This window comes from Stenella coeruleoalba (genome assembly GCF_951394435.1).
Source record: "Stenella coeruleoalba genome assembly, chromosome: 9".
NCBI classification, from domain to species: domain Eukaryota; kingdom Metazoa; phylum Chordata; class Mammalia; order Artiodactyla; family Delphinidae; genus Stenella; species Stenella coeruleoalba.
Genome location: NC_137155.1, coordinates 62907609 through 62934329, shown reverse-complemented (window position 1 = coordinate 62934329; position 26721 = coordinate 62907609). Strand labels below are relative to the sequence as shown.

The 26721-nt window shown below is 41.1% G+C and overlaps 2 protein-coding genes across 8 annotated transcripts in view; one reads left to right on the top strand and one right to left on the bottom strand.

The window, feature by feature from the left end:
* The window catches only part of DPY19L1 (dpy-19 like C-mannosyltransferase 1), a 242327-nt gene extending 223217 nt beyond the window's left edge, over positions 1 to 19110 (top strand). For all 7 annotated transcript variants that reach the window (XR_013829892.1, XR_013829893.1, XR_013829894.1 and 4 more), the window contains one exon: positions 18952 to 19110. The gene's annotated coding sequence lies outside the window, so the exon portion shown is untranslated. The remainder of the gene's footprint in view (positions 1 to 18951) is intronic.
* The window catches only part of NPSR1 (neuropeptide S receptor 1), a gene marked incomplete at both ends in the record, with an annotated part of 136715 nt that overhangs the window by 74519 nt on the left and 35475 nt on the right, over positions 1 to 26721 (bottom strand).

Here is a 26721-nt window from a genome sequence, read left to right as displayed (position 1 = left end):
GACTAAGACCAGAGCACTAGCTCCACCTAGAGCTTTTGAACTTTGTCAAGGGCTGAGACACTGCCCCATCTCTTGGTTTTCTGAGTTCTGGGATGGAGAATGGATTCTTGACGGGTATCCCTTCCACTTACTACAAAGGTTTTTGTTTTTCTTCCCACAAATTGCTCTGAATATGGTAAGAAAGTCTCAATTTTTTCTTCTTTTGCCACATGGATAGCACTCTTTCCTATCATCAAGGATATGTATATATATATGTACACATTTCCCCCTATATTTATGTTATATTATTTCAATAACAATGTTTTTGGGGAGGGCAACTAAACACACGTAGGCTCAATTAGCCAAGTTGAAATGGCTCTTAATAGTGTGGCGGTGTGCTTCCAATCCATGCATTTATAAACAACCCTCAGATCAAGACTTTATAAAAATGATTTGTGAGATTGACTGACCCTATATTCAAATAAGATCTATGTGCCGTTTATTTATCTCATGCATTCAATCAGCCACTTGCTTATTTGTTCATTCAATGAGTCTTTAATAGTATCTTCATTGAGTATCTTAGTCGGCACTTGATCAAGATATTGTGGTGGTGGTTATACGAATTTACATATGTGGCAAAATGGCATAGAGCTATACACACACATTTTACCTATGTCAGTTTCCTGATTTGATATTGTATCAGAGTTATGCAAAATGTCATACAAACATCATTGGGGAAACTAGATAAAAGGTATGAGGACCTCACCCTACTGTTTTTGAACTTCCTTTGAATTTATTATTATTTCAAAATAAATTTTCAAAAAGCTAGCAAGATGAACATGACTCTTTCCCCACTTGGAGATCATTGTTTATAAATGAATTATAAAAAGCTGCACGTGTTGAAGATTAGCATCCACTTCTCTTTTTTTTTTATGCGGTACGCGGGCCTCTCACTGTTGTGGCCTCTCCCGTTGCGGAGCACAGTCTCCGGTCGCGCAGGCTCAGCGGCCATGGCTCACGGGCCCAGCCGCTCCGCGGCTTGTGGGATCTTCCCGGACCGGGGCACGAATCCGTGTCCCCTGCATCGGCAGGCGAACTCTCAACCACTGCGCTACCAGGGAAGCCCCACTTCTTTTTTTTAAAAAAAAATAGATTTAATTTTTTAGAGCAGTTTTAGGTTCACAACAAAATGGAGAGGAAGGTACAGAGTTCCCATATACCCCCCACCCCCGACATGCACAACCTCTCCCCCTATCAACATCCCCCGCCAGAGTGGTGCATTTGTTACAATCAATGAACCTCCAAAGTCCATGGTTTACATTAGGATTCATGCTTGATGTTGTACATTCTATGGGTTTTGATAAATGTATATAATGACATGAATCTATCATTGTAGTATCATACAGAATAGTCTCACTGCCCTAAAAATCCTCTGCACTCTGCCTATTCATCCCTCCCTCTCTTCTAACCCCTGGCAACCACTGATCGTTTTATTCTTTCCAGTTTAATTTTAGAATAGAATGGTTTTAGAATAGTTTTACCTTTTCCAAAATGTCATATAGTTGAATTCATACAATATGTAGCCTTTTCAGATTGGCTTCTTTCACTTAGTAATATGCATTTACGTTTTCTTCCACGTCTTTTTATGGCTTGATAGCTCATTTCTTTTTAGCGCTGAATAATACGCCATTGTATAGATGTTCCACAGTTTATTTATCCATTCATCTACTGAGGGACATCTTGGTTGCTTTCAAGTTTTGGCAATTATGAATAAAGCTGTTATAAAAATCCATGTGCAGGTTTTTGTGGGGATATAAATTTTCAGCTCTTTGGGTAAATACCAAGGAGTGTGATTGCTGGATTGTGTCGTAAGAGTATGTTTAGTTTTGTAAGAAATTACCACACTGTCATCAAAAGTGGCTGTACCGTTTTGCATTCCCACCAGCAATGAATGAGAGTTCCTGTTATTCCATATCCTCACTAGCATTTGATATTTTCTGTGTTTTGGATTTTGGCCATCCTAATAGGTATATAGCAGTATCTTGTTGTTTTAATTTGCAATTCCATAATGACATATGTGGAGTGTTTTTTCATATGCTTATTTGCCATCTGTATATCTTCCTTGGTGGGGTGGCTATTCAGGTCTTTTGCCCAATTTTTAAATTGGGTTGTTTTTTTTTTCTAACTATTCAGTTTTAAGAGTTCTTTGTATATTTTGATTAACAGTCTTTTATCAGATGTGTCTTTTGCAAATATTTTTTCCCAGTCTGTGGCTTGTCTTCTCATTATCTTGACCCACTTCCTGTTCATTAACAAGCTGGTGACAACAATTAGCTTGCATAGTGCACTAAACAGCCTCTCCACTGGGTTTTGCCCACATTCTGGGGAAACTCCTGTTCTCTTGACTACATGAGCAGCTCTGTGTGTGGTTTCTGATTAGGAGCACAGGCTTTGGGATGTGTTATCCTGGGTTTAACCTGGTTCTACTGCCCATGAGGTGTTCATAAATACTTACTTAATCTCTCTGTCCTCAGTACCCTCAGTCGCAAATGGAGATCAAACCAACACTCATCCTAGGGTGGCTGTCAGGATAGAATGAGCTAATTCCAGGAGGGGATTTGGCATGGCACAGTTGATGGGACATAGTCAATTCTCTAAAAGTGTTATTATGGGTGTTATGATATGTATTGTGATGTCTTTTTTTGGCTGAGTGTCTTAATTACTAAGTTTTACTCTTAGAAGTATGTTCTCTTTTTGGAATATGAGTGATTTCAGGAATGGTTATGAAAGCTGTATCTACAGTCACCCTGGTGACAGTCAGCAGTCTACTGTTCTGAGAGCTTGTGCTGAGAAGGGGTTTAGAGGTCCCCTCCCTTTTTTGTTCCTGTTTAAAGTGGAATTTAATTGGATTATTAATTTGGGTAGCTTGTTAACACGTGTTGTGTGTTACCATTAGACATTTCTCTCACCTAACTCCACGGGCAACAGACATGGGGATTTGTGCTTAGTTCTGTCCAAGAAAATGAGGGCTTCACTGCATACTATATTACTATCTAACTTTTCATATAATATAATGATGATAATAATTACTTCCATTTATTGATTACCTGCTGTAATCCTGACGCTGGGCTAACCACTTTGCACATATATATATTAGCTCATTAATTTACATACATTATTATCACACCCACTTGATAAATGGGAAAACTGAGACTTAGTTAATTGGCTTGCCACCTTCACCCAGTTGGTGACACAAAGAGCTGGGATTTGACTCTGGACCCTATGATGCCATGTTCCTAATCACTATGTGCATACCACCACCAAATACCTGACTCGAGATTCTCAAAACATTGTTCCAAAACCACCTGGGTAAGGAAAACTTTGAAGGGGTTGTTTAAAGAAATCCAGCTTCCTGGGATTCCCCCCCGCCAAGACCTATTGAATCAGGCTGTCTGCTTTCTGTCCCTTTCTGAACACATCTTATCCCCACAAATGTTTTACACTTATCAGAAGAAAGAAAACTTCCAGATCATTGGAGGAGAGAACAGATGTCAGGAAGTAAAGTTGTGTGGGCTTATTGGTAGAACTAAATGAGTTTATAGCCAACTATGAACAAAGGCTGCCAAACTCTAAGGGAAAACTTACATAATATGTTTCCTTTCTCTAGCATTCTCAGGTTTGTTTTTCTGAATCTGTTTCTGTGGCAATATGGCTATACTATTTTAGAGGTTTTCCTTTATACTAGTTATGCCGAAGGTGGTGAAAAGAAAAGTCAACAATTACATTTTTCGAGAAACCAGCCGGTAACTCAGGTTTGGATGACTTTGAGGGCAAAGGTCAAAGCAAATGTTTAATAGGTCTTTCTTGATAACAGCATATTCTTTAAAATAAAAGCCTAACTCCTCAGTGTGGGAGGTAGATGGGTTTTGGTTCAATCAAGTGGACACATTTTCTCCCTGACATCTGTAGAAATTGTTACCTTCTTCATGTTGATTGTTATAAAGGTAAAATGAGATAGGTTTGTAATAGGGTCTGGCAAACTAAGAAATATTCATACTATTTCATTATGATTATCATTATCATTGTTAGAAATTATATCTGGTAAGAAATGTTGAATAGGTCAAGTGAAAAACAGTCTTTTTTTGATAAAGAACTTCAATGAAGATTTGGAATGGAAATCGTATTGACCTGTCCTATTGACTTAAAAATTCTGCTAAAAATAGATAATTACAGGCTACTGTATTGTGTGCCATTTAGAAATTTGTGCCTCCTTCACCCTGCATATAAAAGGATGCTTTGTTCAAATCCTCTGGCACTTGGGGTCTTCAGGGAGAACCTGTCAGTGTGATGGATCTTCATGTTCTGACAGGAGCTCCCATCTGCTGGATGGTATTTTGGATCAGGTCCTTGTGGGAAAGGACCCTTCATTCCCAGTGAAGGTCACAGTGATTATTACTGGGTAATGGGACATTGTTCTGTTATTGTAAGTCATTGGGGTCAAATGAAAATTTTCTGGAAATAGTAACTCTGCTGTGCTTGGCTGGTCCAGGATTCTCAGGAGTTCTCCATTCAGGTGTAAATGAGGTGCTCAGCACAGAATAAGCCTTTTCTGCAAAGCAGCCTTGGGCAGCCTGTCTGGAAACTGCTGTAGCCAGGATGGATGGATTCACTTTGACATAATGTGCTCAGAGTTTCCAGAGGGAATTATGCTTTCCTCTCCCTTTGAAAATGTTAATTCAACTTTGGTGGGTGTGTTTGCAATTTGGCTGGGAAAGGCCACTGTAAGACAGGTCAAATAATGGGACACACACTTCTGGCTGAAATGGCCTTCCCTCCCTCTCCATCTGGCTGACTCATCCTTATTTTAAACTCCAAGGAAGCATGATCTCTTACTGCACTGCAGGTATCTGCAGCCTCACTCCCATTAGTAACCAATCTTCAAGCTCATCAGTTCTTGTCTTTGGAATCACTCAAGTCTGACCACTTTTGCCCATTCCCACTGCCACTTCCTGGCTTCTGGCTGCCATCATCTCTCATCTGATTTGCTTCAATTACTTTGTCTCTTATATTGGCCCTGCAATCCTGTTTCTACCCTTGAAAATCTAATTATGTCACAGCCTTATTTAAATCGCTTACATGCAACTTGCAGAAAAACTGGAAAATCCAGATGAGCCAAACAAACTAGGATAAAATAGAAAATAACAAGCATGCAAAATCTTGCCATCTAGATATAACAACTATTAACATTCAACTGCAGAAATTTTTAGAATTTATTTTCTATTTACATGCTTTTTTTAAAAAATTTTTTAATTTTTTTTGCGGTACGCGGGCGTCTCACTGTTGTAGCCTCTCCCGTTGCGGAGCACAGGCTCACGGATGCGCAGGCTCAGCAGCCATGGCTCACGGGCCCAGCTGCTCCATGGCATGTGGGATCTTCCCGGATCCAGGCACGAACCTGCGTCCTCTGCATCGGAAGGCGGACTCTCAACCACTGCGCCACCAGGGAAGCCCCATATATTTTTTTCTAAAGTAGAATTATACAGTAAATATTGGGTTTTAAGTTGCTTTTTTCTTTTTAACATGACAACATATTGTAAACAAACAGGACAGGGGATCCCTGGAGGAAGAGAACCAGGCGTGGCTTTTTTGACATAAGAGAAGCCATTTTTGGCCTAAACCATTTTATGATCTAGGCCTGGCCACAATGCTTGCCCTTGAACATGTCTCAGTAATTAATGATCTTAAAGGAACAAAAGAACAAACAACTATTATCAGGCAAAAGAGAAGCAATAGCAAAGATTATATATCAGTTGTTAAAGACTCCCAGTTTTGTTTCAATGGTAAAGATTATCCTAAAGTGTTCAACCACCAGATCAACTGGAACCCAACGGATGATGATGTTGACGTTTTCTGACCCTCGTGACTTCTATCAATTAAAGCTTGGACTCAGTGGACCACCCAAGCCCCTTCATGAATATGCAAGTACCCTTAGCTTAAAACTTCCCCAGTTTTGCTGCTGGGGAGACACTGCTTTGGGAAAGAGTCTCTGTGTTCTCCTTATTTGCTGCAAGTAATAAGAAATCCTTCCCTCTCCCGATCTTTGGCTTGGTTATGTCTTTTGGCTTGACACCTACCAAGAAGTGAACCCATATTTTAGATAACAATATCGCAGCTTATTACCCTATAAATGGACATTATCTACATCATCTACATTGTTGTATTTTATTTCATCGTAGATATAAATTTTTGTTTATATAACCAATGCCACCACTGTTTTATTCTTATTCTTTTGTTTTTTCTCATTTTGTAACTAACACTAAATTATATCCTTGTTTAGAAACCATTAAACCATCCTTAAGTAATGGCTTGGGGGAAATTTTTCTACTCATAGAATTGTTGCGCTAAGGGTATGTACATTTATATACATCCTTTTTCTAGTATAATATTTGGTACATGTTTTCAGTTTACAACCACATGTACCAATTATTTATGATTATCTGTGTTTTAATAATTTTAGGACTTCTGTACATGAATGACTTCTTCAGTTTTAGGCCTTTAACTCTGCTCCAATTCTCCACTAGTTGTGGAAAACATTTACATATATTTTTAAATATTCAATACTGATGCCATGGTTTTTACACCTCTGTGAAACCAAGCAGGAACCTGTGGGGCTGTCCCGGGTACAAAAGCCCCTCATGTCCCCCATTTTTTGTTTGTAGAAAAGAAGCTTTAGTCTCCCAGCCCTTCTCTGAGTTCCAAAGACCAGACTCAACCAGTTACTAATTAGGGAAGTGAGGGAATGCAGAAACAAAGGAAAAGTAGTCAAGATCAACAGTTCAGCAATAGTTCCTCCTCAAGTGATATATATATATAACAATCTGACATGTATCTTTAAGTTGTTCTGCAAGATCGAAGACCCCCGCCACTGCCCAGGTGGAGCATGGTGGTATACCCCAGACTGGTTGGAAACAGAAAGTTGATGATTAAGATTCCTGAAACACCACCCTGTTACCTCAGCATGAACCAGTCAGAAGAAGGTCCATGAGATGGCCATGCTCCTATGATCCCCTCCCCTAACACTGTCTTTAAAAACGCTTGCCTGAAAGCCATGGGGTGTTTGGGTCTTTTGAGCATGAGCTGCTCATTCTCCTTGCTTGGCACCTGCAATAAATGCTGCAGTTTCTTCCACCACAACCTGGTGTAAGTAGATTGGCTTGGCTGTGAGGCAAGCAAGTGGATCCAAGTTTGGTTTGGTAACAAATGTATACCTGCATTTGTCGTTTTGTTACGTTCATACAGGAAAGGTAGCTTGGAAGCCTAAGAAATCCCTGAGCCCCCAAACTATCCCTTAAGATGATAGATGTCTTCTTCTAATGATCTAATATTTGGTTTACGGTGGGTATTGTAGGTAAACAATTTTGTTCTGCCTAAATCTTTGAGGACTTTTCCTTTGATCTTTATAATTGCAGTGCCTGGCACTAAAATAAGTATTTGTTGAGTGAATGAATAAAAATGATTTGATAAGACATGACTAGATGATGGTGGAGGTGGGGATACCCCAGGTATATTTTCAGTTACTGTGCCTAAGTATGGTAAGCTCTTGGAATCTGCTTCCACAAGCCTCTTTCTCCCCTTTTTTGCAAGCTCAGGAAAGATTTCTTATGTTATAGGTTTGATTCAGCTTTTCTCTATTTTTGTTTCTCTTCCAGGAACACTCTTTGCTGACTTTATTCCTATCTCCTCTTACTTTGTTTTGACTCCCTTATCCTTTCACCTGGCATTCTGGAAAGGCTTCTCAAACCTGCACTTCCAGTAGGTGATGGGATTTTCTGCACCACGAATTGACCTGTTTTGGTTGTCGCTGCCTCAAGCTTTGTTTTAGTGGCTCCTTTCCCCACAATGGCGCCTTTCATGACAGCGTCTTCCTTTCCTCTCCCTGCCTTTTTGCTTACAGCACTGTTCCTGCTTATGCCTTCTTCCATCTCTTCATGACACTAAAACATTTCCTTGAAATATCTTTTTCTCTAGTCATTGAGGTATACTTTTTTAGAGATGTCTTTTTCTTCGGAGCCTTCCAGATGTTATTTCTTTTTTCTTGGTATAAATTATGCTTCTATAGTTACACATTATTTGATGGATTTCTTCTTTTTCTCAAAAAATAACCAGATTTCTTTTCAGATCTGATGCTTAGAAGCAGATAGTGTAAATGAAAGACTCCTATTCCCACTCTCTGTTCAGCATATGGTGAACCAATAATAACCACCCTTTATTGCATCCAGAGGCCAGGTCAACGTGCGCAAACAGCTCCAGGCCAAGTTTCTGATGGGTCTTTCTCCAAGGGAACTCATCCCTCTCTTTCAATTGCCTTATTCTTTAGGAGTCTTTATTATAGTAGTTAGGTATATACACACACACCCTACACATACCACATCCACATACATATATACACCAAACACATACCACATACACGTATCACACACTGCATACTCACACATACATATTCACTCAGTACATCATACACACACTCACCACACAATACAATGCAACACATACCACACATTACACATGCTACATGCGTGAACAGGCATACACACATATACTACGTGCCCTACGTGCCACACCCACACACATACCACACCACACAAAACCACACAACTCCCACCCACTCCCAGTGTGGCCCGTTACCAGGGGACTTCTCTCTGCTCATACACCCAGCTCCTCACTTGTGGGACTACACATCACGTTATATCCTGAGTCCGCTCCTACATCCGGACCATTTTTCCCCTGGGACTTGTATTCTTTCTAGAAAGTAGCTAATGAGGCAGAGTCCATCCTCTGCTTGCCTCAGAGCCTGGCAGCATCTAAGCATGAGCTTCTCCTCTATGGGTGGGTCAGATCAGGCTGCAGACAATGCCTCTGTCTCACGTTTGTTGACAGCCTGTGTTTTGCATGGTGCAGAGGCTCGTTGGCTTAGTGTTTCTCAGTGCGGCTCCATCTGCTTTATAAGTAGTGTCTGTTCCTCTCTGATTCAGACATTAGGTTGTCTGTCAATGACGGTTTTCAACAGTAGTGAGAGTTTTCATTTTTTCCCATATTTTTAAGGAGAGAAAATGAGACAGGTGGTATTGAGGGCTGTTAACCAGGCACAGTCTTGAGCTGGAAGTCCATCTAGATTTTTTGCATAAGAAAAGGATAACAGTCTGTCTGGCAGAAGTATGAGAATGCATTTGGGATCCTAGTTAAAGAATCAGGTATGAAATATACATTTATTTAGTCAGGTGCCAGCTGTATGAAAAATCCCTTTCTTGTTTCCCATAATATTTCTGAAACTTCTTAACAGTGCATAGAGGCAAAATATCATCATTATGCAGGGACAGCGTGTTATCGCTTTTTTTGGGGGGCAGATCTTTTCTAGGTCACCTGCTGCTTCGACATAGCTCTGAACAGTCTAGCATGCTAACCATCTGACTCCATTCTCCTAAGTCGTGAGAGAGAAAACGGCTTTGCAGCAAATTATGGCAGGCATCAGCATTTAAATGAAAGGAGGGACAGGCTTCCCTCCCACCCTTCCCTTGAGAGGTACAGGGATGGGAGGGTTTTGCATACCCAGCACACGTGCTCTGAGGGCCTTTCTCCTCGCTCTAGCCCACTGACAACCAGTGAGGTTACCGTTTCATTTCCCACTCATTGTATATACCTCCCCAGTGCCGTTATTAGGTACTGAGTACTCATTCACTCCTGGCATAGTCACCATACGCCATGAGCTCTGGATAAACTTACGGAACAAATCCCATCTTCCACCATTCTCTGCTCCGTGCTGTCTCTGGACACAAACTCCAAGGACTCCTTGGAGTCTTCATCGTAAATCTTAATTATGAAAAAGCGATTTTTAACCTTTTTTGGACCTTTGAGACTTGTATGATGTATTCTGGAGCTAAGGAATGGATAGTTTCAGAACAGTCCAATCACAGAAAACAATCCTCTAACACAGAGGTCTTCAGGTGGGGTCTAGGGACTCCTGGGGTCCCTTGAGTCCCTTTCTGGGGAGGGGGTGTGGTCTGCAAAGTCAAAACTATTTTTACAACAATGCTAAGATGTTACTGCTTTTTCTCTCATTCTTTCATATGGTGTTTTCCAGAGGCTACATGATATGCCTCTGTTTCTCTGACACCAACTGGGTATTCAACGGTCCGACTCAATCCTGACGCTGACTGTCAGAGTTGGTATGGACTTCACAGGTTAACAGTTCAGTCCCACAAGAATGCCCACCTCAGACACCTGCCACAAATGGGGAGCTCAGGTGACCCACACTTCTGCCTGGCTGCCTGCAGATTTGGGAGCTCCCACAACCTTCCCTGCCCCTGTTTGATAATTCATTAGAACAACTCACAAATCTCAAGAAAACCCTTTACTTATGTTCACCAGTTTATTATAGCCGATGCAACTCAGGAAACAGAAGAGAAGCACAGGGCAATGTGTAGGTGTGCACACATGGCTCCCATACCCTCTACAGGAGCACCGCCCTTCACCACTTTCATGTGTTCACCAACCAGGAAGCTTCTCAAACCCTGTTTAGGGGATTTTATGGAGGTTTCATTACATTCATTACATTACATCAAATCATTGGTCATTGTTGATTGAACTCAATCTCCAGTCCCTCCAGAAGGGGTGGAGCTGAAATTTCCGACCCTCTAATCACAAGGTTGGTTCCTCTGTGTACCAGCTCTCACCCTGAAGCTACCTGGGGGCCCTCCAAGAGTCACCTCATTAGTATAAACACAGGTACAGTTGAAAAGGGCTTCTTAGGAATAACAAAAAGTGCTTCTCTCACCCCCATCGCTCAGGAAATTCCAGGGGTTTTAGGAGCTCTGAGCCAAGGATGGGACAAAGATTAAATATATGTATTTCCTACTATATCACACATATAATATCATAGCTGACTGATGAAGAAACAAAGCAATCATTTTTTTTTGGAAAAAAAGTTACTTTTCATAATGTATGTTATTTCTGTTAATATTTTATTACTGTTATTTAAAATAAATTAATAAAAATATTTTTAATTTCTCAATTTTACTTTCCAAAATGGTAAATAATTCTAGAGATAAGTTAATCCACATAAACAAAAGTTCTTTGGGAGCCTCGATATTATTTTAAAGTGCGTAAACTAAAAAATTTTAAACTTCTCCTCTAAAATACGATGCCCAAATAAATCCCAGCTAGATTTGCTCATCCATTGTGTTTATTCCTATGTTTATACTCCCCCAAAGGGCCACAGTGGCACATTTAGAGGTCCAGGCGATCTCAAATCCTTTAACTGAGGGGCAGGGTGGGCATTTGACATATTTATTGGCCCTCAAAATCCCCCATGCGGGACGTGTCCTAAAACAAATGCCTTTGGTTCCAAAGCCCACACTTGCTGGCTGTGCACTCTGATTACTTCCTGTTCACTGATGAATAGCTCCTCAGATTACTGTTATACACTCTGCAATCCCAGGATCTGAAAGTAGTCTCCTCCTCGGGTGAGACCCTGAGAACCCTACGAGGCCTCTGGGGGTACGACTCATTTGGGGACATGGCCCATTCAGAGCAGCCCTGCTCCAAATGGTACTTCCACAGTGAGCATCTCTGGAGTTCCCAGGGCTCTCATTTGGATCCTTTTCCTTCTCAGCTGCTTCTCAAATCCTCAGGCTTTTCATCCTCTCTTATATCTCCCCCTTGTCTAACCTGCTTTCAGAAAAGAAATCTGAGAAATTCATTTGTACCGAGGTAAATGTGACCGATAACTCTTGCTATATATCTTCTCCCTGGAATTCTTATATTTTAGCTAAACGAATGTGCCCTGCCTTACAGAATTTTAGACATGAGAATGTGAATGGTGGTAAAATGTTATTGGTAGTGGGAATTTTCTGGTATCCAGTAAAGCGCACAAGAAGGGAATTGTCTGACTTCTCTCCCTCTAAGAGAAGCCCTCGTTCACAAAGCAGCAGCTGCAGGGCCGCGTGTAATCTGCTCCTGAACACCCCGGTTAGGCGTGAAGCAGACAAGAATAGTGGCAAGTTAGAGACAGAAGGGAATTAAGACCCTCAAGTTGTGATGCCCTCATTCCAGAGCGAGACCCCACAGTGCAGTTCTGTACTCCCAGGAACTGTGTGGCAGGTGTGGAGAGGGGAGAAATGACCTGTCTTAGGCATTTAGATGGGAAAAGAGGGGAAAGGGGGTGGGTAGGGATACCTGTCCAGTACTTTAAAGGGTCCTGTTTAAATCATGATATCTAGCATTATTTAGGACTCATGTATCAGACACGGTACTTAGCACTTTTCTTCCTGATCCAGTATAATTCTCGTACTGACCTCATGAAAAAAGAAACACTTTCATCTCCATTTGACAGATGAGGAAATAGAAGCAGAAAGAAGTCAAATAACCACCTTGCAAGATCTCCCAATAGAAAGTGGGAGAGCAAGGATTTGAAGCAGAAACACTGTCTCTGCAACCTGCTGCCAGTATGTATGCTCTCCTGCTCTTCTCAGGCCAGGATTGATGTAGGAAGACAGCATTTTTGTGACAATGCTCAACTTTTCCAAGGTACCAGCTAAAGTGCCCAGAGGAGTGTGATGTTTGTCATCATTTTATACATTGGTAAATACCATACATGGGCTCATTTACTCTGTGGTGGATGGATGACGATGCCTTTGTTATAATCATCTCACGCTTCAAGTAACAAGACTCTCCATTAGTAGAATTTAGAGCACAACCTTCATCTGAAGTACGTTCTCTGAATGGGCACTGAAGCATGTCTTACCTGTTTGTAAGCTGAGACCTGAACAGCTGAATCCCGAGCACAATTTACACCATGTCCTGGCACCTCAACTCTGGGGGCCACCACATCATCACTCCTTCTCCAGGTTTTCTATGCTTCCTTCTTTGAGTTTAACCAATACTATTTCCCTCATTCTGACTGTGGCTTCACTCAGCTTTCTTCTCTTGGAGGCACATCCTAGGATTGCTTCTGCTAACACCTCTCCAAGCTGAACAACAAGCTTTCCCACCCCTGTGCTGCCCCCACCAATAGCTCTCCCATGAGAGGGCTCCAGCATCAGGGCACCTCTAGGGTTACAAAATGAGCCCACCAGGTCTCCAGAGTAACAGCATAGATGAGGCTTATGCTGCCTGCAGTAGCAGACGACCTCCAAATGCAGAGTGAGTCAGGCTGCTTTGCTCTAAAGACCCTGATGTGTCAACACAGCCTCCATACTCATTATTGCAAGTGGAGAGACAGACAGGGTAATCTTTTTTTTTTTTTTAAACATCTTTATTGGAGTATAATTGCTTTACAATGGTGTGTTAGTTTCTGCTTTATAACAAAGTGAATCAGCTATACTTATACATATATTCCCATATCTCCTCCCTCTGTGTCTCCCTCCCACCCTCCCTATCCCACCCCTCTAGGTGGTCACAAATCACCGAGCTGATCTCCGTGTGCTATGCAGCTGCTTCCCACTAGCTCTCTATTTTACATTTGGTAGTGTATATATGTCCATGCCACTCTCTCACTTCGTCCCAGCTTACCCTTCCCCCTCCCCATGTCCTCAAGTCCATTCTGTATGTCTGCGTCTTTATTCCCGTCCTGCCCCTAGGTTCTTCAGAGCCATTTTTTTCTTTTTCTTTTAGATTCCATATATATGTGTTAGCATACGATATTTGTTTTTCTCTTTCTGACTTACTTCACTCTGTATGACAGACTCTAGGTCCATCCACCTCACTACAAATAACTCAATTTCATTTCTTTTTATGGCTGAGTAATATTCCATTGTATATATGTGCCACATCTTCTTTATTCATTCACCTGTTGATGGACACTTAGGTTGCTTCCATGTCCTGGCTATTGTAAATAGAGCTGCAGTGAACATTTTGGTACCTGACTCTTTTTGAATTATGGTTTTCTCAGGGTGTATGCCCAGTAGTGGGATTGCTGGGCCGTATGGTAGTTCTATTTTCAGTTTTTTTAAGGAACCTCCATACTGTTCTCCATAGTGGCTGTATCAGTTTACATTCCCACCAACAGTGCAAAAGTGTTCCCTTTTCTCCACACCCTCTCCAGTATTTATTGTTTGTAGATATTTTGATGATGGCCATTCCAGACAAGGTAATCTTAAAGGGACTTTTTCGTGGCTTCAGCCTGGAGGTGACACAATCACTTCTGCTCACATTTCATTGGCTTGAACGAATTATATGACCCCATCCAGAAGGGAAGAAATATTTCTGCCAAGCATTTAAGGTAAGGTCACACAGAATATTCTGTATGGCTGACTGACAATTCCTTGGTAGAGGCTCCGATGATATGATTTTCTGAAGCATTTCTAAACGTTTCACTGCATGAGCTACTTTATAATCCACTTGTGCTGGATTAGCTGTCAAAAAGGGGATTTCCTTGGGAGAAGGACTTTCTGAATTCACATTCCCATGTGCTTATTCCAACAGGAATGCTGGCTTGGGATAGCATTGCCTTTCCATGCTTGAGCTTCTTGATTTATTAAATTAGGTATTCTTTCTTTGCTGCCTTTCAAGCAGTCCGAATTGTGAGGCAGTCATAGATCTCCACTCTATTCTGAAGCATCAGCAGGGCAGAAAGGAACCTGCCACAACCTTGACAGCTATGCTCCTCTCACGCTCTCCCCCACATAGGCTGTCCTCCGTTACTCTTCTTCCAGACAGAGGAAACACAGTAGGACTTGTCATTTGTGCTAATCTGAGCACACATCTCCACTGTGAATTGTGCTACCCTGGGGCTTCTGTTCAGAGATCAATGCTGGGCTGACATGGGAGGTCTGTGATCCTAGTAAAATTTCTTATAAACGTGCATGTGGTCTTATGTCCTTCAAAACAATGGCACATCTTCATTCATTTGACTCCTGGTCTCTGTGGCACTCCTTGATGCATAGTTAAATTCACTTGGTAGCCCATCTACCCATCTAGCCCCGACCCCAGCTCTGCTTTACTCCTAAGGCTAATCAGGAACTGGGTCTGGGTCTTCGGTGGTGAACAACCCTGCAGATCCCCACTTCGTCAGCCTTGGAGCTCACATCCCAGCTAAATGGCACCTACATCCTACCTGACTTCATCTTCCAGGGGACCTATCACCTTTGGGAATTCCGAGGCAGTCCTGCAGGTGCTCTAATGAGAAGAGGTCCTTCTATGGGAGGAGTTTTACGATGATTTCTGAAGGGCACCATTGGACTGTCTTATTCTGGATCCATGTTTCTATTTGGCTTTTGCATGGGAATTTCCACAACTGCAGCCAAGGACTGACACATTGCCTGATTCCAGTAGCATGTCACTAGTCTCTAAAAATCCACTCCCGGCCCGCCTCCCACGGCAAGAACCATGTTTCCTGTTATTCACACCCTTGTGTGGTCTCGTCTTGAATCCTGGCTGGTGTGTGGCTCGTGCCTGGTCAATGAAATCTGGCAGAAGTGACACGTCATGACTTCTAAGCCTGGTCCATAGGTATCCTTTCAGCTTCTACCCCGTGTTCTTGGAACCCAGCTGCCACCCTCCAAGGAAGCTCTGGAGACACCCATGTGAAGAGGAGCTGAGGAAGCTGTCTTACAGTCCTTGCTAAGCTCCCGTGGTCAGTGAGCGTCACCATGCCAGCCACACCATTCAAGCTATTCCTAGACAAGTCCCAGACGTCATGGAGTCCACGTCATGGACCTTGCTGTGTCCTGCTTGATTTCCTAACCCTCAGAAACATGAGGGGCAGTAAACTGATATTTTAAGCCACTATCTTTTGGGATTATTTGTCACATAGCAATCAATGACCAGAACAGGGGACCCTTGTTTATGTGAAAGATGTCCTCCAGAGGTGTCCAGTGGACTTGGTGCCTGGTGTGTGGTGCACAGTGGGTTTGAGATCCTATTTCCTGAGGCTCTCATATCTGGAGGGTCCTGAAACAAGGCCTAGGACAAATGGTTGGCTTCCCAGCCAGTGAGGAGATTTTCCATTTCTCAGTTACAGACGATGCAGTTTCCCCAATTCCAGGCTTCATTCAGGCAGTCCAGTTCCGTGCTCGAGTCCTGAAGCCTTGACCGTCTCAGAGATGTGACAGCACGGCACCTAAAATATCACATCTTGATTCCCACTATATTCTGCAGAGGTTCAGCTCCCATAGCCTTCCAGCCTAAGGATTTGCTCTTTATTTCTGGCACGTGAAGGTTTCACCTTCTGCCTTTATGATAAGTTATTAATTTTTAAAAATATATGTTTTTTTCTTCTAGAAGTTTTAATTTGGGGTGGGGGTGAAGGTGGGCTGCAAAGGAGGAGTTCCAGAGGCTGCTCCATCTGATATTTTAACCTCATTACCTTATCTTCTTTCTGGAATATTTTTGGTTATTTGCCCCCTACGTCGCAAGACTGTGCTAGCAAAGCCATGGCTGTGCTAACGCTTTTAAAAGATGCAAATTCTTTCAGAAAAATGAAACTATGTCGTTGGTTTCTAGATGATTAAATTCATAGTTGTAGTCTATTGTTCCAGGATGGCTCTGACAATTGAAATTCTATTAGCTGTGGGGACCAGCAATGGCAGTCACAGATCAGGGAGGCACCGTCTCTGCCCAGTCTGGTCTTCTTTTTAACAAAGAGCTGTGTCCTTAGGATCATGACCGCTCATAACCCATATCCACTGTAGACAACAGCTCATGGAGCCAGGCTGCTCTCATGGATCTCCTAGATAATGTAGAGGGTTTTTTCCCCATTTATATTTTAATAAAACTAGCAGATGGGAATTCATCTGTAACATTCAGCAAGGGAATTAATATACTGAAATGTGGCCCTTTGACAGTTGCTCAAATGAGTATAAGGCTATCAGGGCAAGTGAATGGAGGAAAAAATAATTATAGAAGGAAGGAAACTGGAAACAGAACTGAGATGATTATGTAAGTCCTTTGAGAAATGAATAAAGGACCCTCTCAGAAGTAATTAAGTCTCTCTTATATCCACATGCTGCATTCTGGCTTATACACTTAAACACGTCTCCGGTTCCACTGCATCTCTGCTCAAAGACATCAGTGATGACCCAGTGCCCGCATTTATTACACTCCAACTCCTAGAGTTGGTCTTGGGTCTCAGGTGCTTCTGCAATCTGGCCTCAGTCTACCCCTAGAATAGTGATTCTTAACCTTGGGTGCATTTTTGAATCACTGGGGACATTTGTAAATTGTGGATGCCTTCTCACATACACAAAAATAGACCAAATATTATAACTCACATGCATGCTAATTATATCATTGTCTATATACTATCGTACCCACCAACAGACTTCAATGATAGAGTTGAATTTTGAAAAGATCATTTTGGCTACAGTGTGAGAAAAGATATTATAAAACAGCAACAGAAGAAAGTACAGCTGGGAATGTAAGTGAAAAAGTAGATTGGAGAAGTGGGAGAGCTTCAGATGGGTATCTGCAGCATTAGACAATTAATTAAATTAATATTACTTAAATATATACAAAATGTTAGAACTCTGGTGGGTTCTGAGCGTAAGGGGAAAGAGAATGTATAAAAACAATACGAAACAAAACATCCACCTTGACATCAGGTGGTTCACAGTACAGTGAGAGAGAGGATATAAACAAGCAGCTGTAACTGAAGTGGCATAAAGAGCTACAAATAAATTATAATGGGGGAATAGAGATCAGATCATGTGGCGATGTTTGTGGAATAATTAATAATAATACTGACGCGTGGGTCCCACCCCAGTGGCGCTGATTTAATGGGTCAGGATTACCAGGCATCAGTACTTTTGCAAAGTCTCCATTGACTGGAATGTTCAGTCAGTGCCAAGGAGTGTGTTGTATGGTCTTATCCACGCTTCCGGGCTGCTGTGGGGAAATGGAAGGGACACTCCTCCAAGAAGCCTGGGCTCAAGTCTCAGATTTCCCAACAATGACAGCAGAGGATAGAGCTAACATTTCTTGAGCAGGATCTGTGCCGAGCATTTCATGGACATCTTCTTAGTGTTTCTCAACCCTGGCTGCATATTAAAATAATCTGAGAACTTTGAAAAACTACTAACGTCTTGGTTTGGCTCCAGAACAATTAAATCAAATCTTTGGTATGAGTCTGGACATATTTTTTTTTTTTTTTTTTTGTAACTGCTCTTGCAGTTGATTATCTGCAGGATGTTGAGAACCACCAGCTTTGGAGTCCACTAGGTGATCATATTTTTATAAACCTACTGACTCCTTTATGGAGTCCCTGTTCCCTAGCCAAGCAAGCCTGTTTGCCATATCCTGAAAACATCACTAAGAAGACCCACAGGCCAAGGAGAGCTTCTCAATTATCCAATATGAGGTCAGGTAAAAAGGTTTTTCTCTTATTGGCTAAAGGACTTCTTTTCAAGCTTCTGATTAGTCTGTGAGGCTCCAGTATAGGAAGCACAAAGAGCACATTAGTCACTAATCGTGAAATCTTGAAATAGGTACTTTACATTTCCTCCCTCTGTTTTCTCTTCTCTACCTGAAGGGAGGCCATTGTATATTTAGTTTAAGGATCTTGGGGAGAGGGCCAAAATAACTGGGGATAGTCCTTCCCATACAAACTTACTGAACTTTTCAAGTTTGGTCAGAAAGTAGCCTTTCTAGGTATTCCAAGTAGGAAAGGTTTTAGATAAAGGGAATGAGACTTAAGAGGGCTTAGGGAAGCTTCGGCTTGAGTTCATAAAATCAGAAAGCACCCGAGTGGCTACAAAGCACCTGCAGATGACCTTAGTTTGCCCGTGGCACCAAAGCAGGTGGTTTACAGGGGCTCACCAGGAGCCTGCAAACTTCAAGAATCTTCGGAAGCACCAGGAAATCAGGTAACTTCCAAGAACTTGCTTAGAAGTTGCTGCTGATAATCGCGTGTTTGCCATCTGCTCGTGTTCTGGCAGAACTGCCACTGGAGAAAGTGGTTTCTCCTTCTCAACTATCTTCCAGATTTCATGTCTGTACCCCTCAGTGGCAGAATGTGACCTGGAAGTAAATGGGAAAAACAATTCTGGGAAATGCAGCCTTCTCCCCTGTGACGCAAAGCAAAACCTGGAGAGAGGCAGTGATGACATGGAATTAACAACAGACAATCTGACAAAATGAACTCAAGGTAAGTCAAGACAAGCTTATTAGGGGGAAGACCTAGAGGGGGGAAAAAAGAAGATGTGAGAAAAAATGTGAATGGGAAAAAGAAAGAAAGCTCAAGAAAAAATTTCTCTTGAAAGCAGAGTATGTAGCCAGCAGGAAGGTGCCCCCACGAGGCTCACAGAGTGACTTTCCTGCGGTGGTTTGAAATCTATGGTTTAGTCCTCAGCACGGCAGATTCAGAAATTAGGTTTTCAATCTGTAGCCACCTCCCCCAAACCTCCCAGCTGCCTGAACAATCCATACGAGAGACTTAAGTAGTCATCAGAAGGTGTTTTCATGATCATATAATCAGAGAAAGAATTGGTGGCTGGTCTTGGAGACCCCTCCAAACTGTCCTAGACCAGTGTGTGTTTAATATCTGCACCCGCACGAGACTTCTGTTCCTCAGGGCTTGGCACACTGTCTGTTTTGCTCACCACTCAATCCCTGGCACTTAGCATAAGCCTCGTGCATGGTAGATGTTCCATGAACTTTGATTAATTGAATGGATACATAATCATCGTGAGGCCTGATGACGTATCCTTGATTCAAAGGACAGAACACTACACTAGTGACCTGATTTAGTACTTCTCTCTCTTGGTCGGTAGTAGATACTTAGTTCCATGGTTTCTCTCCTTTTATTAAAAAATTTCATATTGTCAGTCTTTTTGAATCTATAGATATATATGGATATATATGATATGTGATATATAGACATATAGGTATAATATATATCCATATATATATGATATAATGTATCTGCATGTATTAGAAACTGTATCTCTGTATATTATATATATTTCTCTATATATTATATATACAGTTATAGATATATATTATATAATGTATATATCTAATGTATATACATGTATTATTACATATTAACTTATCATATTACTATTTGGAGGATTGCATATTACTGAATAATCTATAACAAAGTAACTATTTCAGTGGATCTAGAAGACTCTGCCTTTTCCCATCATGGATCGGTTTAATAAATTTAACTGTTAAATGGAAACCTTCTTTCCCTTTCTTTTACGTCCGGGGCTTGGAGCTTTGTGAATGTTCATCAGGATTTCCTACATGCAGATGCCAAGAAGCTCTACTAAAGGCATACCCTGCACTTGTGCTCTTCCAGCACTACCTGGCCAGGGGTCTTCCAGAGGGCTCCATGTTCCCTTCTATAGCCTGTTTTCTCTGTACTGACTCTCTAGGTGGATTAGACCAAGCTCCTCAATGTCCCATTGATTGATTGATTGATTGATTGATGATTGATGGAGGAAGATCAAAACTTCAACACTGGATTGTTAAGCTAGGGCTGACTAATAATTTGCTGAGCAACAGGTGTGGTAAAGATTGTTCTTCCTCGCTTCCCTGGCTTTGCTTATGCTGTGCCCTTCATATGCAATACTGTGAGCTCCTCCTGCCACCCACTGTTTAATTGAGTTTAATTCTCTCTACTTTTTTGGGAGTGGTTCATGGTGTTTCAAGGAGCCTTCCCAAACAACTCTGTCCTACTTTGTTCTCTTTTATTCTAATCTACTCTGTACAGTTGCCTATACTAGTCATTTTAGTGCTAATTATATTCCATTATACTTTTCCTAAATTCCTTCAACTTTGTGTGTGATAATAAATTCTTGAGATAGAGGAACATGTCACATATTGGGGAGTGTTTGTGTGTGTGTGTGTGTGTGTGTGTGTGTGTGTGTGTGTATTCCCCCATAGTGCTTAGCAGAATGTTAGGACCTGTAAATATTTTATATTCATTTTTCATTTATTCATTTGTTCATTCATTTTCTCAACAAATATTTATTGAATGACTACTATGTGTCCAGGTCCTTTCTAAGTTGTTATCTAACAAAAAATCCCTGCCCTATATTTTAGGGAGTGTAGGCAAACAATAAACAATAAACTCAATGCATAAGTAAATTATAGCATAGTAGAATGTAACAATTGCTATGCAAAAAAAAGGAAAAATAGAACAGTGTGAAGGAAGTCTCAGGAATTCTGGGATCTAGGGCTGGTGGGTTGTATTAATTAGAAACCCACAAGCAACTGATATTTGAGCAAAGATTTGAGGAACACGAGAGAGTGAGCCATGCAGACATCTGAGGAAAGAGCTCTCTAAGCTGAAGATACAGCATGTGCAAAGGTTCTGAGGTAAGATTGTACCTGGCATGTTGGGAGAACAGCAAGGGGTCCTTTGGGCTGGAGCAGAGTGAATGAGGGAGATAGCAGTAGAATAAATCAGAGAGGTAATGGAAAAGCCAGATCATGTAACCTTAAAAGGTCTTTGTAAAGCTTTTTGGATTTTACTCATGGTAAACTGGGGAGTCATAGGAGGGATGTGAGCAGTGGCATCACCTGATCTGATTTTTATTTCAAAAGGACGTTTCAGATTGCCAAGTTGAGAGTATTCCAGGGACCTAAAGAGAAGAAAACCTTCTCTTTAAAGGGTCAGATAGTAAACATTTTAGGCTTTGTGGGCCATATGATCTCTGTCAAATCTGTTCATTTCTGTGCCATTGTAGCACATAAATAGCCATGGACAATATGTAGACAAATGGGCCTATTTGTGTTGTAATAAAACTTTATTTACAAAAACAGGCAGTTGACAGAGTTTGACTTATGGACTATAGTTTGCCACCCTTGGCATAGACTATAAAGAGGCAACTATAGAAACAGGAAGACCTATCAGGAGGCTATTGAAGTAATCCATGCAGGAGATGCTGAAAGCTCAGAACTGAGTGGAAGCAATAGAGATGGCAAGAAGTGGTTGAATTTTTTTTAAGGCAGATGATTTTCTGATGAATTGCATGTGTGGTGTGAGAGAAAGAGAGGAGTCTAGGATGACTTCTTGTTTGTTCTAAGCAACGATAAAGATGTGCTGGCAGCAATTGAGGTGTGGAAAGCTGTGCATGAAGAAGGGCATTTTTAGACGTGTCAAGTAAGCGGTTGGCAACAAAAGTCAGAGCATCGTGAATTGGATTAGCCTAAAAAGTATGCTACAAGGACACGTTTTAAACTCAAGTGTTGATTGCTCGAATTTTGAGACAGTGACCCGATTGTACAAAAAGCTGGGGAATTCAGAAGCATGCAATGATATTACCATGGAGGAAGAAGTTGGTCATAGATCATGTCCAGCCTTTCTTTGTATAACAGTGATCACACTGTTACTGCCCAAGAAACAGTAAGCCAAAGAAAACTGAGTTAAAAGTCACTGAGAGTTGTAAAACTTCCATTAATTATTAAAATTAGAAACAGGCAACAATTCTTAATGTTAAAATTTTTGGCAGAGGTCATCTAGAATGGAGCCAATAATTGCTGAGCCAAGGACAGAGTTGCACAGGACAGAGTTGTGGTGCCTGTCTGTATACTAAGTTGCTCTACTCGGAGGATCCTCAAGGTGTGACCACAAGGACCCCTTGAACAGGTGCTGGTGGCTCTCAAACCCATTTAGGGGAAAAGGACCACCTGCAACTCCAGGTTGCTCATTCTTGCGTCCTCACGCTGCAGAGGGGCTATGGGGCAGGGCAGAAGGCACTCGAAAACTTTTGCCAGGCCACTTACCCTCTCTGAGCCTTGTTGTCCTCATCTGGAAAACGGGAATATTTATCTCACAAGCCTGTATAAAGTTGAAAGTGATGATATTTGTAAACATCCTGAAGGGTTGTGCTCACCAATCACCCTTCTATTTGAATATCAGGAGACAAACACAATTGCAGTTCATTTGATCTGTGTAAGTTCCCGAGTTGAATCGAATAAGCTAACTTTATAACTTCATAAATTTTACTTTTCTCAGGCAGAGTTTTAATGTTTTTAATCTTCAAAGATATTTGGAAGGCTCCCAGCTCTTGGGTAGAGATACATTCTGTCCTGCTCTGGATTCCAGGCATTAACTGCCCAGCTGCCCCAGTCCTGAAGCCCTGAGAAAAATCTCCCCCCGACCCCTCCCCTGAATAGAAGCTCCTGAGGATTAAGCACTCTGTCTTTCCCCCCCTACCATTTGTAATGAGGTTATCTCTCCAACATCTACTTCTTCTTTTAGTAAGAACCCAACTTTTAGTTCAAATATCTCATCCCAGCCAGTGTGCTCTGGGGAAAGCTGAATCCCTAGGAGTGGGGCATTTGACTTCAATGTGAGCTCATCAGTAATTGCATATCTTGTTCACACTGATTAGTTCATATATGAGCATATAGCTCAAGTTAGGTTGGTGAGGGTCATGTACGTGTTTGCTAAGCACTGCTGGGAAGGGTGGCTTCCTACATTTCTAAGAAAATTTCTAAAAATCACAGTCTTTCTCTGTGCATGTGGACAAGAGTTCCCCAGGAGTCATTAGTAAGCATCCGTTATGGGTTCACTTGTGTCCCCCTACCCCCACCCCCGACAAAATGTATTTGTTGAAGTCCTAATTCCCAGTACTTCAGAACATGAAAGTATTTGGAGATAGGGCCTTTACAAAGGTAATTAAGGTAAAATGAGGTCATATGGGTTGGACTTAATCCACCTGACTAATGTCCTTATAAGAAGAGGAGACTAGGACACAGACATTCACACACTCAAAGAAAGACCATGTGAAGTGTCAAAATTGATAAACAGCAACCTCAATTAAAATAGTCAGGAAGCCAGAAGGGGGAGCTCTCCTGTCCTATGAAGACAGCAGAGCCCAACAGGAAGAAGAAAGACTTTCTCTTCTCTCCTGGCAAGAGCTCAGCTAATGAGAAAACGTCAGCACAACTCAGCCAATGAAAAGCCATTATCGTTTGAACTCTCAAGTCCTCCGGTGGACCCTTTGTTTCCTATAGCCCTCCCAGCTTCCCTTTCCCCTCTTTAAAAGAGTTCTCCTCTCCTTCCTGTGAGAGGACTTGCACATGGCTTGCCGTACTTGCACACCCTGAATGGCAGTTCTTTACTGATCCTGAATAAACCCTATTTTTTTTCTGGAGAAATAATTGGCAGTCTATTTGTTATAGGTCAACAGAAGACAAAAGAAGAAGATGGCCACCACTTCAAGGAGAGAGGCCTCAGAAGAAACCAAACTTGGCAACATCGTCATCCTGGACCTCTAGCCTCCAGATCTGTGAGAAAAAATTTCTGTTGTTTAAGCCACGCAGTCTGTGGTAATTGTTATGGCAGCCCTAGCAAATGAATACAGCATCCTACAACCAGGATGAGGAACAAGGCTGAGAGTGATGCCTTCTACCACGTCAGAGACAGGGTCCTTGGTGGCATTCCCGAATCGCTAAGCAAATCAAGCCCAGAGCTTATTCTGTCACTGAACTTTGCATGACAAAAGCAAAATTGTCCCCCTTTTTGCTTTATTGTTTCAACTGTAACTAATAACCAAGTACGCCACTGTGTCCTTAGTAACCTAGAACCAAGCCTCATCATAGTAAGTGCTTAATAGTATTTGTTAAATGACTAGAGGAAGGAATGAAAGAATAAGCCACAAAAGGAATTGTAGTGTGTTGATCTGGGAAGCCCAGTGAGGTAGCAAGCAGCAGAGGAGTGAGTCAATCTTATTATTATTACTATTATTACTACATTCCACTGGACACGTTCTGTGTGGACCAGGAGACAGATATTACCATTTTTAGGCAACAGAGCTAATTCATAAAGGTGACCCGTACTCATTATAACAAAAGTTGTTTAATTGGCAGACATATGAAAATGTAAAAATTCCCCTCAATTTCTACAACTGGAAATTTCTAATTAGAAGCACAGGACTACTAGAGCCAGATCATTTCTGGTCTCTTAATATCATCCAGATAACTCCTTCATTTTAGAGATGAGAAAACGAACACTTAGTGAGGTTAAGTGCCCTTTCCAGGTCACACAGTGTGATAATGGTGGAGCAAACGGAGGGAACAATAAAGAAACCCAATTTACGGAGGGAACAATAAAGAAACCCAATTTCTCTAAAGAAGAAAAAGTTTTCCTGGGATAAGAGTTCATTCCTTTTAGTTAAATTATTCCCATAGTGATAGGACAATACCTTCTTTTCCTGCTCAAGAGAAACTGATTTTCTTTACAAACATAGACCATCTCTTCTCAGAGTGGGAAACAATGATGGTATTGTATAGCCACTGTATGAGTAATCTAAATGAAAAGCATGCACATTTATTCAGATGTTAGCCAATCAAGCAACTTTTAGTGGAATGAGTGAGTCATATGGTAGAGAAATTTTGTAATATTAAGTAGAAAAGAATACACAAATGTCAGAAAAAAAAATCCTTTAAAACCCTTTTAGTTCAGGAAACATACTTAAATCTTAAGCAGTGTGTTTTGTGTTCTTTTTACACTTAAGAAAAACTTTGACATTGTGGCATAAAAGGTGAAAGATGAGATAATAAGACATTAGGTAAGTTGTGAAAAGAGAAATACTGAGAAGTTGACAGAAATAAAAAGGTACTGGATAATATAAGGAATGAATGTTTTGAAACTGCTCAAAGGAAAGGCAACTTTTAAGATACTTTAGAAACATTAAAAGGTAGAGTTAACACTGCTAATCAAAATCAAATCAATAATTAGAAAAAGTTTTAATAGTTAGAAGAATAGGACCAAGATATATAAATGGTGAGAGAGAAGGACCATAGTTACTGATGTATGAATAGTTAGTGCTCCTGAACATAAGATAAGAATAAATGGAAGATAATCAATATTCAGACATAAATAAAATGAGCTAAGAAATCACTTTAATCTGCAGATCCAAAGAGCTTACTTGGCAAAAAACAGAACTGATATAGTGGATCAATAAATAGATATAACCAGGTAAAAGTATGAATCCTCAAAAAAAACAAAAATTAGGGGACTTCCCTGGAGGTCCAGTGGTTAAGACTCTGAGCTTCCATTGCAGGGGGTGCAGGTTTGTTCCCTGGTAAGGGAACTAAGATCCCATACCCAGCTCAGCGCAGCAAAAAAAGGAAAAGAAAATCTGGAAACAAAAGAAAAAATCTGGTAAGCTATAAAGGAAGAAATTCCAGGCTGACTTTAGACTCCTCTGTAACATGGGGTGCCAGAAGTCCGTGGAGCAACATCTATGGTGATCTGAGTTGTGAATTCAAGATTTCCTCATCTATACTGCCATTGTCTTGGAGGCAAGAGAAAGTCTTTTTCATTGATGCCGGGTGCTTGAGAATCCTATCCAGGCTGAATGAGGAAAAATATTAGCACTCAAAGTACTCCAGAAAATTGGAAGCTCTATCAAAATAAAGGAACCAAGAATGGGGAAGCCAACTATTGGTGAGCATTGAAACATTCAAATATAGAAATACTTGCTGATAATTATTGCAAGCATAGTCACAAAGCAGAAGACAAATGAGATAAATATATTTTTTAAATGAGATTTTATTAAAATGCTTGGTCCCGCTTGGAAAACAAGTGCAATAAAAATTAAATAGATGCATTTAATATTAATATCACATAAATAAAATTTAAGCAAGCTAATAAATGAAACTAGAAGGATTGTGTGTGTGTGTGTGTGTGTGTGTGTGTGTGTGTGTGTGTGTTTGTAACATTAAGCACTCAGACCTATATTAAAGATATATTAGTCAGGAGCCTTTAGGAGCCAAATAACAAAATGTTAAAAT